This window comes from Jaculus jaculus, chromosome 15 (genome assembly GCF_020740685.1).
Source record: "Jaculus jaculus isolate mJacJac1 chromosome 15, mJacJac1.mat.Y.cur, whole genome shotgun sequence".
In the NCBI taxonomy this organism is placed as follows: Eukaryota; Metazoa; Chordata; class Mammalia; order Rodentia; family Dipodidae; genus Jaculus; species Jaculus jaculus.
The window spans coordinates 40,201,147-40,219,618 of NC_059116.1; the positions used below are offsets into that span (position 1 = coordinate 40,201,147).

The 18,472-nt window shown below is 38.1% G+C and overlaps 1 pseudogene; it reads right to left on the reverse strand.

Annotated features, from left to right (window-relative positions):
• Positions 1 to 3,713: 3,713 nt before the first annotated feature.
• Positions 3,714 to 18,196, reverse strand: LOC101611905 (annotated as a pseudogene).
• Between the last annotated feature and the right edge of the window lie 276 nt (positions 18,197 to 18,472).

Consider the following 18,472-nt stretch of genomic DNA (forward strand, 5'->3'; position numbering starts at 1 on the left):
GTCAGGGTGAATGATCTTTCTGATATATTCTTATATTCTGTTTGCCAATATTTTGTTGAGAATTTTTGCATCAATGTTCATTAGGGAGATTGGTCTGTAATTTTCTTTTGGTTCTGTCTTTGCCTGGTTTTGGTATAAGGGTGATGCAGGCTTCATAGAAGGAGTTTGGTAGAATGCCTTATTTTTCTATTTCCTGGAAAAGCTTAAGAAGCAATGATGTTAGCTCTTCTTTGAAGATCTGGTAAAATTCAGCAGTGAATACATCTGATCCTGGGCTTTTTAGGTGGCAGATTTTTGATAACGCTTTGGATCTCCATGCTTCTTATAGGTCTATTTAAGTAATTAATCTCATCTTGATTTAATTTAGGTAGGTCATATAGATCAAGGAAATCATCCATTTCTTTCAGATTTTCATACTTTGTGGAGTATATGCTTTTATAATATGTCCCTATGATTTTTTGAATTTCTCTGGCATCTGTTGTGATGTTACCTTTTTCATCTCTAATTTTGTTAATTTGTGTCTCTTCTCTCTTTCTTTTGGTCAGATTTGCTAAAGGTTTATCAATCTTCTTTATCCTTTCAAAGAACCAACTCTTTGTTTCATTGATTCTTTGGATTGTTCTTTTTGTTTCTATTTCATTAATTTCTGCCCTAGTCTTTATTATTTCTTCCTGTCTGCTGATTTTGGGTTTGCCTTGTTCTTCTTTTTCCAAGGCTTTAAGGTGAAGCATGAGGTCATTTACTTGCAACCTTTATAATTTCTTAATATAGGCACTTAGAGCTATAAATTTACAGCTTAGGACTGCCTTCATTGTGTCCCAGAGATTTTGGTATGTTGTTTTCTCATTTAGTAATGTGTTGTTTGATTTCGATGATTTTGTGTATGCTCTATGGCCTTTCTTGCTATTGATTTGTAGTTTGGTTCCATTGTGGTCAGATAGAATGCAAGGAATTATTTCAATTTTCCTGTATTTCTTAAGATTTGCTTTGTGCCCTAATATATGGTCTATTTTAGAGAATCTTCCATGTGCTGCTGAAACGAATGTATATTCTGCAGCATTTCAATGAAATGTCTTGTATATATCTGTTATGTCCATGCCTTCTATGACCTCATTTAGTCCAGATACCTCTTTGTTTATTTTTTCCTGGGATGACCTGTCAATTGATGAGAGTGGGGTGTTGAAGTCACCCACAACCACTGTGTTTGGTGTTATCTGTGACCTCAGTTCTAATAGCGTTTGTGTGATGAATTTTGGTGGCCCCATGTTAGGTGCATATATATTTAGGATTGTAATGTCCTCCTGTTAATCAATACAAAGTGGCCTTCCTTATCTTTCTTAATTAATGTTGGACTAACGTCTATCTTGTCAGATGTTAGGATAGCAACCCCTGCTTGTTTTCTAGGCCCATTTGCTTGAAACAACATTTTCCTACCTTTCAGCCTAAGATAGTGTCCATCTTTTGTAGAATGATGGGCTTCTTGGAGACAACAACTTGAAGTAACCTGTTTTTTAACCTAGTCTGCAAACCTATGTCTTTTGCTTGTAGTAATGAGGCCATTGATATTAAGAGATATTATTGAAAGGTGTGTATTCATTTTTGCCATTTTTTGTAGTTCTTCTGGTTTTACCTTTGCTCTCTTGTGTTAACTAGTATTTGAGTATTGTTTGTTTTTTCCTGGTTCCTTATATGTGTGCTTTTCTTTTTCTTCAGCATGGAGGATTCTTTCAAGTATTTTCTGTGGAGCTGGTTTTGTCTTCAAATACTCCTTTAGCTTGCATTTGTCATGGAATGTCCTTATTTTTCCATCCATTTGAATGGATAGTTTTGCAGTATAAAGTAACCTTGGTTGACAGTTGTTATCTTTCAGGACTTGCAATACATCACTCCACTCCCTTCGGGCTTTTAAAGTTTGTGTTGAGTAATCTTCTGTAATCCTGATGGGCTTGCCTTTGTATGTAACTTGATTTTTCTCTCTGACTGCTTTCAATATTTTTTCTTTGGTTTGTATGTTTGGTAATTTGATTATAATATGGCAAGGAGAGGTTCTTTCCAGGTTTTGTCTGGCTGGTGTTCTAAAGGATTCCTGTATCTGCATTGGTGCCTCTTTCACAATTTGGGGAATTTTTCTTGTATGATTTTGTTGAAGATGCCAACTATGCCTTTGGAGTGAAATTCTTCTCCTTCTACTATGCCCTGAATTCTTATGTTTGATCTTTTCATATTGTCCCAAATATCTTGAAATTCCCACTCATACTTTTCTATAAGTTTGTTTTTCTCTTTGTTGGACTGTATTAGATCTGCCACCTGGTCTTCTAGCTTAGATATTCTGTCCTCTCCATCCATTCTACTGGTGAGATTTTCTACAGAGTTTCTTATTTTGTTAACTATGTTCTTCATTGCTAGTAATTCTAACTGTTTTTTATTTATTATTTCTATTTCCTTATTTATGTCTGTAATCTGATTAAGCACTTTTTCTTTAACCTATTTAAGCTTAGTCATACCATCACCTACATACTCTCCTCATATATTCATCTACATACTTTTACCTTTCCATCCATGTAATCACACTGTAACAATCTTTCTCATCATTTAACATCCAACAGTTAAAGTTTTGTTTTCAATTTATCTTTTTCAGTCAGTTCATCTCATAACTATCAACAAAAGCTTTTATCAGTCTTACCATAACACTTTTAATATGACCATTTTTTCCCTCAAAAGGCCTTTTGAAATATCTTTTTTAAAAAACATGTTTTGTTCATTTTTATTTATTTATTTGAGAGTGACCGAGAGAGAGGGAGAGAAAGAGACAGATTCAGAATGGGCACGCCACGTCTTCCAGCCAGTGCAAACAAACTCCAGATGTGTGTGCCCCCTTGTGCATCTGGCTAATGTGGGTACTGGGGAACTGAGCCTCGACCTGGGGTCCTTAGGCTTCACAGGTAAGTGCTTAACCTCTAAGCCATCTCTCCAGCCCAGAAATAATTTTTTAAAGAAAGAGGTTTTTAATTTTTTTTTTTAATATCAGATTTGACTTATGCTATCTACCAAGGATAAGCATAGATGCATAGATTTTGGAACTTTGTTTCTTTTAACTTTCCTGATACACATTTAAAAACATGTATATATATGAAAGCAGACTTAAACATTATTAGAAATTTTAGAAAAATATTCCTTTACAAATTTAGTATCGAGTACTTTTAAATTTAAACATAAATCTTAAGGCTATTGTCTGTTAGTAGTTCCATATAATCATAGAAAGATAAAGTAAACTAAAAATAGTTACAAACTTTTTGTAACCATTAAATAGTTACAAATTTCTTATATGAAGTCACCATAGCAACTTGGCATTCATTTATCATTATGCTGGGGTCAGGATCCTGAGATTCCCTGTGCTTGCAGTTCCTCAGCTCTGCAAGGAAGGGAAGCTAAGAAAAAGCCTTTTTCTTTTCTAAAATCCAGTGAAAAATAGGTGCTTTGGAACATTTGCCTGTACATTGATAGAAGCTTGTTTTAATTCAGTGAGAATTTAGAAATCAAAAATATCATTCTCAGGCCATTTGGACCCATTGTCCAGATGATGGATGTGGCCAGGCAGAGTTGCAGAGAAAGGCAAGATGTCTGAAAGTCCTAGAGGCTTTAAGTTCTTAAGGAGACAGGAAAAGAGCAAAACAAGGGTGAGAGAAAAATAAACCAGAGCTTAAGCTGGGTTTTCACAGAACATCAATATGACCCCCTGGCCCATTAGGGTCAATGGGGCTGCACCTCCCACATGGGCAGAAGCTGTAGCATTTAGGGACAAAAATGCAGCCCAATAGCCCAGCACTGGAAGCCATGACTGAAAAGTCTTCCACAGCCACCATGAATTTCCCTTGGCTGCTTTGGTAGACAGGGAGGAAGGTGACCCACACACTGCAGAACACCAGCATGCTGAAGGTCAGGAACTTGGCTTCGTTGAAGGTGTCAGGCAGATTCCTGGCCAAGAAAGCCACAGTGCAGCTCACTATGGCCAGAGATCCCAGGAATCCAAGGACGCATTAGAAGGCAGTGACTGAGCCCTTGTTGCAGATGATGATGATGATGATGATGTCTCCATGTTCAGATTGTGCATCTGTGTCAATGAAGGGAGCAGAGGTTCCTAGCCACACTGCACAGAGAGTAATTTGGACCAGGGTGCAGGTGGGAATGATGACATTAGGTGCCTCTGATACCAGCAGCCTCCTCATCCTTCTTCCTGGAGTGGTGACCTTGAAGGCCAGGACCACAGTAACTGTTATGGCCAAGACAGTGGAGACGGCCACAGTGAAGGGAGCTCCAAATGTGATCTGCTGCAGGATGCAGGTGGCAGTGCTGGGACGTCCAATGTAGAGCAAGGAACAGAGAAAACAGCAGTTGAGGGAGATGAGCAGGATGTAGCTGAGGGTGCGGTTATTGGCCTTCACGATGGGAGTGTCTTGGTGCTTCCAAAACACTCCAAGGCAAGACATGTGAGTGCTGAGAAGCCCAGGGCCTAGCAGGCCAAAGCCACACCCAAGGGGTCTTCATAAGCCAGATACATCACAGATTTCTGCAGGCAATGGTTTTGTTCTACACTGGCATACTGATCACCTGGACTCTTCACACACTGCTCCATGTCTGAGGTACAAAGCAAAGACTCATCAGTACAGCTCCATTTCTTGTGTGTCACAGATATCTCACATAAGTATGTGCAACATGTTAGAATGTATTCATGTTTTTCTGGCACTGACAGCAATATAAGTAGATTATCCTGAAGATATGACTGAAAATTAATTGATTTCACATGTATTGTGAAAGACACCTAGAAACCATTGCTATTTTCTCTTAATCTCACATATATGAAATAATGTAACTATCTTAATATTCCTTGTGTCAACACATTCAGAGTGATAGTAAGTCTTAACTGCTTGGTATGGTGCCTTTACACATAAAATCACTCCTTTGGAAGGCAGAGGTTGGAAGACCACTGAGAGCATGAGGCCAGCCTAGAGCTACAGAATGATTTACATGTCAGTCTTAGCTAGAGTGAATTTTTGTCTCAGAAAAAAATTGAAATATAATTGAAATATAGATAGATAGATAGATAGACTGAATGCACAGCATATATACTGTGCATTATTCCACTTTAGTGTGGAAGCTACTGTCTACTCTCTGATCCCAGGTGGAGCTTTACTTTGTGTATTTTGAGTGGAAACATCCAAATACACATCTGTCTTGCTAAGTAATAGTAATTTATGAACATAAATGGATACCAGGATATAATTATCACCAAACCTGCGCAACATCATCTTGGAGAACGGTTTTCCAAATTAATCTTGAGAGGATAAGGATAGTATCTATGCATTTTATTCAATTTTACATCTATAATATTTTGTCTTGGTAATTTATTCAAGACCTACTTAGAAAGTAGAATGAGAAAAATCAGTAAGCAAATACCCAAGGAATAAAGATCACATTTCATGTGAAAAGGAAGTCATTACTCCTACCTGCAAATTGGAGATTTTGCTATGACATATATCAATAATTAATTTTAAATTATTTATTCATAAGATAAATTTGGAGAATATTTTTTATACTGAATATGTATTGTAAGGTTCAGGAGTAATCAAGACCATGGTGCCCACTCTGAGGCAAAGAGGGAAGCTTTTATGAGGGGAAAAACAGAAGTTGCCAGGAGTGGCTCAGCAGTCACCTTTGAGATTACAGAAAGTGCACTGTGTAGAGTTCTTTAGTGGGGGAAGGTGAGGAAGGGAGAAGAACTCTTGTTCTTTTCACTAGCCTTAGGGTGTGAGACCAGAACTGACCAGGTGGGAGATAAAGAGGAGGGAAACTTAGCCCTGTGGCATTGTTAGGCAAGGAAGGGATAATGGTGGGTGGTTTCTTGAGGAATGTGCATGATGCATTCCTTATCTCTGTCACCCTCCTGCTGTAACTCCATTTTGTCCTGACCTAACATGTACAGTGATGAAGATATCTTTATTTATTTTCATTGAGTGCTTGTGTGTATATGTGGTGTGTGTGCATGCATGTATAAACACATGTAGGTGTGTTTTACATGTTTCTGTGTGTACATGGACTTGTGTGTATAGAAATTTGGACACTGGAGTTCAGCACTGGGTGGCCTTCTCAATTGCTGTCCATCATATTCATGAGTTGGGGTACATTACTTTATCTGGAGCTCAACACTGGGACTAGACTAGATAAACACCAAATTCTAGGTTTTTACTATTTTCACCTCTCCAGATTAGCCACCAGTCTTGTCTGTTTATTGGTTCTGGAGATCTGAACTCAAGTGTTGATGTTTGGGTGGCAAATATTTTACCATCTAAGCCATCAACTAAGTCCAAAGATAGCCTTTGATTACACTTATCTAAATGTTCTTTATGTTTCTTCATCATGCTAACTAAATTTGTAGGCATTTGTAAATATTTAGAAAGTACACAATCATTTTATATAGAATATATCAACCAACATTTTCAGTTTACTCTCACATAAAAGATGCTGTTTGAGTATAAATTCAAAAACATTGGTTACCTAATGTTTAGCCACTAATAAATTGCATAGCTAGTCATTCTTTTTGAACTGTGTATTTAACATGATTATATTATTTGAATAACTGTTATTTTATGATTTCCTTTATGATAGAGCATTATTTTTAATTCTTTTTTTCTGTTATTATCCACTGGCATTCAAAGATTGTTCCTACCTGTCTCATTCCCATTTTTGACATTGTATCTATATCAATGCCAAGTTCATGATCAAATCACTTAGAACAGCTTTAAAATATGTTCTGGCTATGCAGCCTGTTTTAGGCAAAAAAGGCATCAACAGTGTTAACCAGTAGTGGATACCATAAGTTTTATGCCTTGCTATCTAGACAAAATACACCAACTGGTACAATAGTGGCATGTGTATTGTGTGAGAACTAAATGCTCTCTAACTAGAACAGAAAAAGTGGTGGGAAGGAAATAAGAGCCCAAGGAAGGGAGGAGTGCTTTCAATACTGTCTTCCAGAAACTAAATTGCCATGTATTTATTTATTTATTTTTAATCTTTTGTTTTATTTATAAGTCATAAACATACTTAGTATGTAAACAGCACATGTTGGTACCATATTTTTCCTCATCCTTGCTCCCCCCCAAAGAGACCCTCCTCATTGGGGATGCAGGTCATCCCCATGGTAATTGTGGGTTGTGCATTGTAGGGACAGCTATCAGTTATGGGGAAGATGCAATGTCTCTGTGCATAATATCCCAACTTGTGGCTCTAACAATCTTTCCAACCACTGTTTGATGAAATTTAGCCATGGTATTTATTACCACACAATGGCTGACACTACCTGCACAAAAGATGGATAAATAATGACATTAAAACAGAAGACAGTCTTCTTGGGAAAACAAAGGTTTCAGTGGAAGGAAGAATTGGGAAGAGAAAGGGAAGAATGGTATGAAGAAATTTGGATTTTGGAAAATTGTCTTCATTTACAAAGGTTGATAATAAAAAACTTAAAAACATATGTTAAAATGAAAAGAATTCACAGTTAAAACTTTTAGCTATTTCTAATTGTATTAATAATCATTTCCACCAGTAATTCCCCTAGCACATAAGATCAGTTTACAAATTCCTCTCCCATCACAAACCTGGATGATTCAAACACTGACATCAGTCCATGGGTCAGTGTGTGCACATTCACAACAGTCTCTCATTGGCCCATATTCAATTTCTATCTCTGTAATTTTCCCTCCCTCCCTTCCTTTTGGAACTAAAAGCAAACAGGAATTTCACCCATCCATGGTCATGCTCTACTGTGTACATGCCAGTGCAAATACACAGTCTGTACTTCTCCTCTTTGGCAGGAACTTACTGGAAATGGGATTGGTAAGGAAGTGGAGGACTCAGGTGTGGAGCTGACCTTGGGCAGACTAAAAACCAATAAAAATAGGTACAATAATTACATGTGTGCATTTTCACTCTGGAGGTACATAATGTTTAGTACTTAAAATGGTTTTCTTCAGAAAATGGTCTCAGCAATTGATATAGAATCAGTTTAATGAGGATAATATGTTGAAGTAATACCTTGTGTGGTTTTTCTGTACTTCAATAATTTAGCCCCTTAAAAGTGTGTGAAAGTATATTACTCTCATTCACATATATGGTATATAATATGATGGTATACTTTCTAAATGTTTACAAATGCCTACATATTTAGTAAACATGATTAAGAAGTTTTTTTTTTTTATGTTGTTTTAACAAAATGTGGTTTCACTCTAGCTCAGGCTGACCTGGAATTCACTATGTAGTCTCCAGGTGGCCTCTAACTCACAGAGATTCTCCTGTATCTGCCTCCCAAGTGCTGTGATTAAACATGTGTGCCACCATGCCTGGCTGATTTTCTTCTCTTCAAATTTCCTTCCTGAATCTTTGAAATTCTGACGTGTGTTATAGAAGATAATCAATCTGATATAAGTTTTTTGTTTTTTTTTTTTTTTTTCTCGCATGCAGTTACCTGTCTCATTGGAGATCTCATTTTTTGGGCACTGATAGCAATAGAAACAGCAGGCTGCTTGTCCCTCCTGACGGGATTTCCTGAACCCTGGACGGCACGGCACACTGCACACTGAAGGCAGTATCTGAGGAATTCAGACATGCGTCAGGGAAAGAAATCTGAGATACTCCTCTCAAACCAGACAATTTTAGCAGATTGGATGATGAAAAATTTATTTATAGTGCTTGATGTTCATACTAATTTTGTTATATTTTATAATGTCTTTATAGAAACATATGGAAACAAATTCATGAAAATTATAGTTTTTGGCAAATATTTGAAAATAAAGTATATATGTAAACCAATGTATGATGAGGAGACACACATTACACATGAGCATGTTTATTAATGTCTAGTGTAAATCACTACAGCAGGAAAACCCACCTGTCTACTTCCTGTGGCCCAATGTGCCATGTCTTCAAATAAACACAACTGCTCACCATGTTGAAAATGTGGGGAAAACTGTCCTATTTTCATCTTCAGATCAATACCAGGGGGAAATTCCAAACGTTGAGGATGTCATACTCATCATTTTCTTGTCCTTTCTGGTTCATATTCACTACATCTCCAATAGGACTAATAAAGTGCATGTTCTTCAGAAAAGCATGTACCTAAAAGATACACATCATTCCATGATTGGAAAGGCCCACATGCCATGACTGCATGCATGATGTAGGTAATGCCCTTTGTTTTATAGTTCTTCCCTACAATGCACATTCACTGCTAAAAACCAACTGGTAAAATACATGACAGACACACATCATTTAAAAAGAACATTATGGTTTTGTATTAGTTTGTTAGCTGGGTGTGGTGGTACATGACTTCATTCCCAGCTCTCAGGAAGCTAAAGTAGAAGGATCACTGGGAGTTGAAGGCCACCCTGCGATTACATTATAAATTCTATATCAGCTGGGACTAGAGTGAAACTCTACCTTGAAAATGAAAAAAAAAATTAATATTAGTTTATCTTACAAAAAATGTAAAACAATTGCTAATGAGATAATAGGTAAACTATGCACAATATCAATATTAATGTCCTCTTTGGTTGCTTTTAGAACCTCAAATGTGAAAATGAGGTTGGGAACATGTTTAGTTTTGGAGTAACTACTTTATGCCATTTATGGAGAGAGTCAGGTAGCTTTGTTAGGCAACTAGGGTAACTGGGCCCCTAAGGTAAGAAGCAGGAATGTCTTTGGGACTATCCTTGCAGTTTCCACTTTGCTAGAGATCAAAGGATGATCTGATTACTTACGTTTTCCCTAGATCTGTTTTTCTACACACAACCTGGTCCCCTCCTGGTATGGAAGTCTCTCCTAGGATTTGAATGTAGTCCTAACATTGTGGTTGATCAAGTTCAGCTCCCAGAACTTGGTGTTATGGCTAGCCTCTTCCTCAGACAGCTCATAGCCCAGACCAACTGCTGTCTCTCTGGCTCACCTGAGCCAGAAGGTAAGGACCACAATTGAAAGGTTTTAAACAGATGTATGTGAGGGGGACAAACCTCCTCTTTTCTTGGTGGTCCATTCATCACTTATGTTGAATTTCTCCTTGGGTTGCCATAGCTGGGCTGAGCTGAGTAAAGAATCCCTAACCCCAACTTTCCATGTTGGCTCTTTGCCCACATGGCAAGAGCTCTTTGTACTTTCCTGCCTGAATTCTCTGTGGTTTTCTCAGGCCTATCATGTGGCCTGTCAAGCTATATGCATGTAGTCATTTTCCTTCTCTTGTTTCTGTACTTTCTTAAATAAACATAATAATTTAATAATTATTCTTCTCAGATTTATTTTATTCAATTCATTGGTTAAAAGTAGATATGAACCAAGGCTGTGCAGTTCAAGGACTTTTCTGAAACCATAACCCCCCTCATTTTGGGAGGCTGAATTAGAAGGATCATTATGAGTTTCAGGCCAGCCTAGAGTTTTTGAGTGATTTCTAGATCAGCATGGGCTAGAGTGAGACCCTTCCATAAACAAACAACAACAACAACCACAAAACATATTCTTGTTACATCAGGAGCATGTGATCATCAGCTCTGCGTTTATAGATTATATGATAAAATCAGTCTTTATATTTCAAATAAAGAAAATGTTGTCAAGCCTGGTAGTGCAAATCTTTAACCCTAGCACCTGGGAGGCAATGGTAGGAGGATCACTATATGTTGTGGCCATCCTGAGACAACAAAGTGAATTTCACGTCAGCCTAGGATAGAGTGAGTCCGTACCACAATGTCCCCCTCCCCACAAAACTAAGCATTATATTCAGGTCATCTTTCTTTTTTTAAAAATTTTTATTAGCATTTTCCATGATTATAAAAAAAAATCCCATGGTAATTCCCTCCCCCCCACACACACTTTCCCCTTTGAAATCCCATTCCCCATCATATTACCTGCTCATCACAATCATTGTACTTACATATATACAATATCAACCTATTAAGTACCCTCCTCCCTTCCTTTTCTCTTCCCTTTATGTCTCCTTTTTAACTTATTGGCCTCTGCTACTAAGTATTTTCATTTTCATGCAGAAGCCCAATAATCTGTAGCTAGTATCCACATATGAGAGAGAACATGTGGCGCTTGGCTTTCTGGGCCTGGGTTACCTAACTTAGTATAATCCTTTCCAGGTCCATCCATTTTTCTGCAAATTTCATAACTTCATTTTTCTTCACTGCGGAGCAGAACTCCATTGTATAAATGTACCACATCTTCAGTATCCACTCATCAGTTGAGGGACATTTAGGCTGGTTCCATTTCCCAGCTATTATAAGTTGAGCAGCAATAAACATGGTTGAGCATGTACTTCTAAGGAAATGAGATGAGTCCTTTGGATATATGCCTAGGAGTGCTATAGCTGAGTCATATGGTAGATCAATCTTTAGCTGATCTAGGAACCTGCACACTCATTTCCACAATGGCTGGACCAGATTTCATTCCCACCAGCAGTGTACAAGGGTTCCTCTTTTTCCAGATTCCTGCCAACATTTATGATCATTTGTTTTCATGATGGTAGCCAATCTGACAGGAGTGAGATGGAATCTCAATGTAGTTTTTTTTTTTTAAATATATTTTTTGTTCATTATTTATTTATTTATTTATTTGAGAGTGACAGACACAAGGAGAAAGACAGATAGAGGGAGAGAGAGAGGATGGGCGCGCCAGGGTTTCTAGCCACTGCAAACGAACTCCAAATGCTTGCGCCCCCTTGTGCATCTGGCTAACGTGGGACCTGGGGAACCGAGCCTCGAACCGGGGTCCTTAGGCTTCATAGGCAAGCGCTTAACCGCTAAGCCATCTCTCCAGCCCTCAATGTAGTTTTAATCTGCATTTCCCTGATGACTAGTGATGTAGAACATTTTTTTTTAGATGCTTATATGCCATTCGTATTTCGTCCTTTGAGAATGCTCTATTTAGCTCCATATCCCATTTTTTGATTGGCTTGTTTGATTCCTTATTATTTAACTTTTTGAGTTCTTTGTATAACCTAGATATTAATCCACTATCAGATATATAGCTGGTGAAGATTTTTTTCCCATTCTGTAGGTTGCCTCTTTGCTTTTTTCACTGTGTCCTTTGCAGAACAAAATCTTTGTAATTTCATGAGGTAAAGTGATTAATCTGTGGTTTTATTGCCTGAGCAATTGGGGTTGTATTCAGAAAGTCTTTGCCAAGACCAACATGTTGAAGGGTTTCCCCTACTTTTTCCTCTAGCAGTTTCAGAGTTTCAGGTCTGATGTTAAGGTCTTTAATCCATTTGGACTTAATTCTTGTACATGGAGAGAGAGAAGAATCTATTTTCATCCTTCTGCAGATATATATCCAGTTTTCCCAACACCATTTGCTGAAGAGGCTGTCTTTTCTCCAATGAGTATTTTGGGCATTTTTATCGAATATCAGGTGGCTATAGCTACTTGGGCTTACATCTGGGTCCTCTATTCTGTTCCACTGATCTACATGTCTGTTTTTGGGCCAGTAGTACCACACTGTTTTTGTTACTATGGCTCTGTAGTTTAGGTTAAAATCAGGGATGGTGATACCACCAGCCTTATTTTTGTTGCTCAGTATTATTTTAGATATTGGAGGTTTTTTGTGATTCCCAATGAATTTTTGGATTGTTTTTTCTATTTCCATGAAGAATGTCTTTGGAATTTTTATGGGGATTGCATTAAATGTGTAGATTGCTTTTGGTAAGATTGCCATTTTCACAATATTTGTTCTTCCAATCCAGGAACAGGGGATGTTTCTTCACATTCTAATATCTTCTGCAATTTCTCGCTTGACTGTTTTAAAGTTCTCATTGTAGAGATCCTTTACTTCCTTGGTTAGGTTTATTCCAAGGTACTTTATTTTTATTTTTTTTTTTGAATCAATTGTGAATGGGAGTGATTCTCTGATTTCATCCTCTGTGTGTTTGCTGTTAGCATATATGAAGGCTACTGATTTCTGTGTATTTATTTTGTATCCTGCTACATTGCTGTAGGTTTTGATCAGGTCTAACATTTTGCTAGTAGAGTTTTTAGGGTCCTTTGTATAGAATCATGTCATCTGCAAATAATGATAACTTGATTTCTTCCTTTCCAATTTCTATCCCTTTTATGTGTGTCTCTTGCCTTATTGCTATGGCTAAGACTTCCAGAACTATATTAAATAAAAGTGGGGACATTGGCACCCTTGTCTTGTTCTGATTTTAGTGGAAAAGCTTCCAGTTTTCCCCATTTAGTAATATGTTGGCTGTAGGCTTGTCATAAATAGCTTTTATTATATTGAGATATGTTCCTTCTATTCCCAGTCTCTGTAGAACTTTTATCATGAAGGGGTGTTGGATTTTGTCAAATGCTTTCTCTGTGTCCAATGAGATGATCATGTGAGTTTTGTCCTCCAATCCATTTATACAATGTGTTACACTTATAGATTTGCGTATGTTCAAGCATCCCTGCATCTCTGGGATAAAGCCTACTTGGGCAGGGTGAATATCTTTTTGATATACTCTTGTATTCTGTTTGCCAATATTTTGTTGAGAATTTTTGCATGTATGTTCATGGGGGAGATTGGTCTGTAATTTTCTTCTTTTGTTCTATCTTTGCCTGGTTTTGGTATCAGGGTGATGCTGGCCTCATAGAAGGAGTTTTGTAGAATTCCTTCCTTTTCGATTTTCTGGAAAAGCTTAAGAAGCAATGGTGTTAGCTCTTTCTTAAAGGTCTGGTAAAATTTAGCTGTGAATCCATCTGGGCCTGGGCTTTTTTAAATTGGGAGATTATTGATAACTGTTTGGATCTCCATGTTTGGTATAGGTCTATTTAAGGGATTGATCTCATTTTGATTTAATTTAGGTAGGTCATATAAATCAAAGAAATCATCCATTTCTTTCAGATTTTCATGCTTTGTGGATATATGCTTTTATAGTATGTCCCTATGATTTTGTGAATTTCTCTGGAATCTGTTGTGATGTTACCTTGTTCATCTTTGATTTTACTAATTTGTGTCTCTTCTCTCTTTATTTTGGTCAGATTTGCTAAGGGTTTATCAATCTTGTTTATCCTTTCAAAGAACCAACTCTTTGTTTCATTAATTCTTTGGATTTTTTAGCTATTGTTGTTTCTATTTCATTAATTTCTGCCCTAATCTTTATTATTTATTCCCCCCTACTGATTTTTGGTTTGCCTTGTTCTTCTTTTTCCAAGGCTTTAAGGTGAAGCATTAGGTCATTTACTTGCGACCTTTCTAATTTCTTAATATAGGCACTTAAGGCTATAATATTTACCTCTTAGAACTGCCTTCATTGTGTCACAGAGATTTTGATATGTTGTGTTCTCATTATCGTATGACTCTATAAAGTTTTTGATTTCCTTCTTGATTTCTTCATTGACCCATTCATCATTTAGTAGTGTATTGTTTAGTTTTCACGATTTTGTGTATGCTCTGTAGCCTTTTTTGCTACTGATTTGTAGTTTAATTTCATTGTGGTCAGATAGAATGCAAGGAATTATTTCAATTTTCCTGAATTTGTTAAGATTTGCTTTGTGTCCTAATATCTGGTCTATTTTAGAGAATGTTCCATGTGCTGTTGAAAAGAATGTATATTCTGCAGCCTTTGGATGAAATGTCCTGTATATATCTGTTAGGTCCATTCCTTCTATGACCTCATTTAGTCCAGATGCCTCTCTGTTTATTTTTTCCTGGGATTACCTGTCAATTGATGAGATGGGGTGTTAAAGTCACCTACTACAACTGTGTTTGGTGTTATCTGTGATCTTAGTTCTAATTGTGTTTGTTTGATGAATTTGGGAGCCCCCATGTTAGGTGCATATATGTTTAGGATTGTAATGTCCTTCTGTTGGAGTGTGCCCTTAATCAATATAAAGTGACCTTCCTTGTCTTTCTTGACTAACGTTGGACTAAAGCCTACCTTGTCAGATATTAGGATAGCAACCCCTGCCTGTTTTCTAGGCCCGTTTGCTTGAAACACCGTCTTCCAACCTTTCACCCTAAGATAATGTTTATTCTTTGTAGAGGTGAGTTTCTTGGAGACAACAAATTGTAGGATCCTGCTTTTCAACCCAGTCTGCAAACCTATGTCTTTTCATTGGGGCATTGAGGCCATTGATATTAAGAGATATTATTGAAAGGTGTGTATTTATGTTTGCCTTTTTTTTTTTTTTTTTTTTTTTTGTGGTTCCTGTTCTACCTGTGATCTCTTGTGTTAACTAGTATTTGAGTGTTGCTTGTTTTTTCTAGGATCCTTATATGTGTGCTTTTCCTTTTCTTCAGCATGGAGGATTCTATCTAGAATTTTCTGTAGAGCTGGTTTTGTCTTCAAATACTCCCTTAACCTGCTTTTGTCATGGAATGTCCTGATTTCTCCATCTATTTGAATGGATAACTTTGCAGGATAAAGTAACCTTGGTTGACAGCTGTTATCTTTCAGAACTTGGAATATATCACTCCAAGCCCTTCTGGCTTTAAAAGTTTGTGTTGAATAATCTGCTGTAATCCTGATTGGCTTGCTTTTGCAGGTAACTTGATTTTTCTCTCTAATGGCTTTCAATATTTTTTCTTTGGTATGTGTGTTTGGAAGTTTGAGTATAATATGGTGAGGAGATGTTCTTTCCAGGTTTTGTCTGGCTGCAGTTCAAAAGGTTTCATGTATCTGCATTGGCACCTCTTTCCCAATTTGGGGGAAATTTTCTTCTATGATTTTGTTGAAAACGCTTACTATGCCTTTGGAGTGGAAATCTTCTCCTTCTACTATGCCCTGAATTCTTATATTTGATCTTTTCATAGTGTCCTGAATATCTTGAAATTCCTCCTCATACTTTTCTATAAGTTTGTCTTTCTTTTTGTTGGCCTGTATTAGATCTGCTACCTGGTCTTCTAGCTTAGATATTCTGTCCTCTCCTTCATCCATTCCACTGGTGACATTTTCTACAGAGATTTTTATTTCATTAACTGTGTTCTACATTGCTCGTAATTCTGACTGGTTTTTCTTTACTATTTCTATTTCCTTATTTATTTCTTGTATTGTCTTCTTTATTTCATGAAATTGGTGTCCTGCATCTTCTTTGATTCCTTTGATTTCCTCTTTAAGTTCCTCTTTGACTCCTTTGATTTGTTCTCTGACTTCTTTGAATATATTTACAATCATTCTTTTGAAATCTTTCTCAGGCATTTCCTCTAACTGGTTCTCACTGGAGGTCATTTCTGATGCATTAATACTTTTAGGTGGATTTATATCATCTTGCTTTTTAGTGTTTCTTGTGTTATAATATATATATTTTTGCATCTTGGATTAAATTAATGCTTGGATTTTCTAGCTAGCTGGGTATTCTTAGCTGTATCAAATGATTTGATGTTATATATATTCAGGGTAGGAGTTTAAGGTGTTAGGTGTGGCTCTTAAGACTCTCAGAGTATCTACAAAGTTGCTCCTAGGGCTTGAGTTTCCCTGCTATGGGAGTATTCAAGTAGGCTGAGTGGAATAAAATACAGGTAGATTCTAAAAGTTAACTAAACACTGTACCCATTCTATCAACAACAGCCCTAAGTATGTATGCCAGAGTAGTTATTATAACAACCAGATCCTCTATCAACATAGAGGTTAAGATTTCTGGTCTGTTGAAGGATCCAAGTCAGCTTGTGACCAAGTGAGACCCTTCCCTGGTGGAATCCCAGTTACCTTGGATGATTTTGGTCTCAGTCAAGTTGCTACCTGGGTCGTCGGGCTGCTGTTCTTATTTCTGGGGCTGTGCAGTGGCTTTTCCTGTGGGGCAAACTGAGCCTGGCAACTGTGGCCCTGCAGATCAGCACCCCTGCTGCTGGAACTGCTGCTGCTAAAGGTGCCTCTGCTTGGTCTGTCAGCAGCTGAAGCTCTGCTGCTGGGCCCACCACTGCTGCTCCCTCTGCTACTGCTGCTGCTGTAGCTGTCACTTCTGGAGCCACTGCTGCTGCTGCTGCTGCTGATGCTGCTGCTGTGGGGTCCACTGCTGCTGCTGCCACTCATGCTGCTGCTGGGTCTGCTGCTGCTGCTGCTGTTGGGTCTGCCGCTGCTGCCGCTCCTGGGTCTGCTGCTGCTGCGGCTGCTGTTATCGGTGCCGGAGGCACTGATGTTGCTCCTGGTCTCTGTTCCTGCTTGGGTCCCGCTGTCAGCCCAAGTTGGTCTGGCTGAGTCCCTGGATGCTCCTCTGTTCGCTGGAGCTGGGCTCAGGCAGTGGGGGAGGGGAGGGAGCCCTAGCTGCTCAGGTTCTCTTGCTGTTCCACGTGTTCTTCTACCTCGTGGTCTGCTCCTCTGTTGCTCACTGCTGCTCTCCCTTCACGTTTCCTGAGTTGCGGAGAGCACTGGTGTGAGGGGAAGTTCCCGCACCTGGCTTTTCCTGTGGCTGGAGCCGAGCCTGGTGGCTTTCTGGTGCGCTGCTGCCACCGAGGTTGGCAGAACTTCTGGGGCCACTTTTGCCAGCCTATGCGGGCTCTAGAAGCTCTGGATCTCTTCTACTTCTCCACTGCTGCTTCTATTTCCTATACATCTCACTTTTTAGTAAAAGTGTGTATTTTGCTGAGATTTTTTGGTCTCCCCCCCCCCAGGCTGCTTTTGCGTGGTACCTACACTACCATCTTAGGTCATCTTTCTTTAAAATCATTGAGGTTCACTAAATATTTCGTTGCTTCCACTAATTTTTTTTTTTCCCTGTATTTTGGGTCAGTGTTTCTCACTACTCAATAATAACTAGAACTATTCTTTCTAGACCAGCCATGCCTCAAATCCATGGTCAAAATTCTATCTTAGCTTCCCTAGTGTTGAGATTATAGGAGTCTGTCACCACACCTGACTCAAAGTCTTCTTCATGATATATGCACACTTGCACATTTACTTGTTTGGAGGTGGCAAAACACAGAAAGCTTTATAACTGAGAAAAAAGTCCTATCCAAATAGGCTTGAGCATATCTTGACAACTTGGAGGATGTCACTTTATTGCATGTAAGTACCATTGACTTTAAGACACTGTAACTGAGTGCATGAACCACTTTTTATAAACTCATTTCCTATCCTATGAGAATCGACTTGTTGAAGAATCATTTCATGGAAGGCATGGGCCACAGCATACACAGCATTGTAGATGTTGTAACACTCTTCATCCATGGCCATGTCAAATCTGTGCCTAGAAAACCACTCCAGTGAAGGATTGGAATAATAGTTGTTCAGTGTTTCATAGTATGATTTGTAGAGAGAACAATTAAAACTCATCCACTTTGATTTTACAGAATTAAAGTTTTCTGTCTGTTTGGAGAAGTTCATTGTCTGGATAAAAGTTTTTAAACTAAATATGTCACCATGGTGGGGTGTAAGAACAGAGAAGACCAACTCAATGAGTCAGGGATCAGCTCTACCTTACATGGCATGAGATCCCACTGTGAGGTGGTA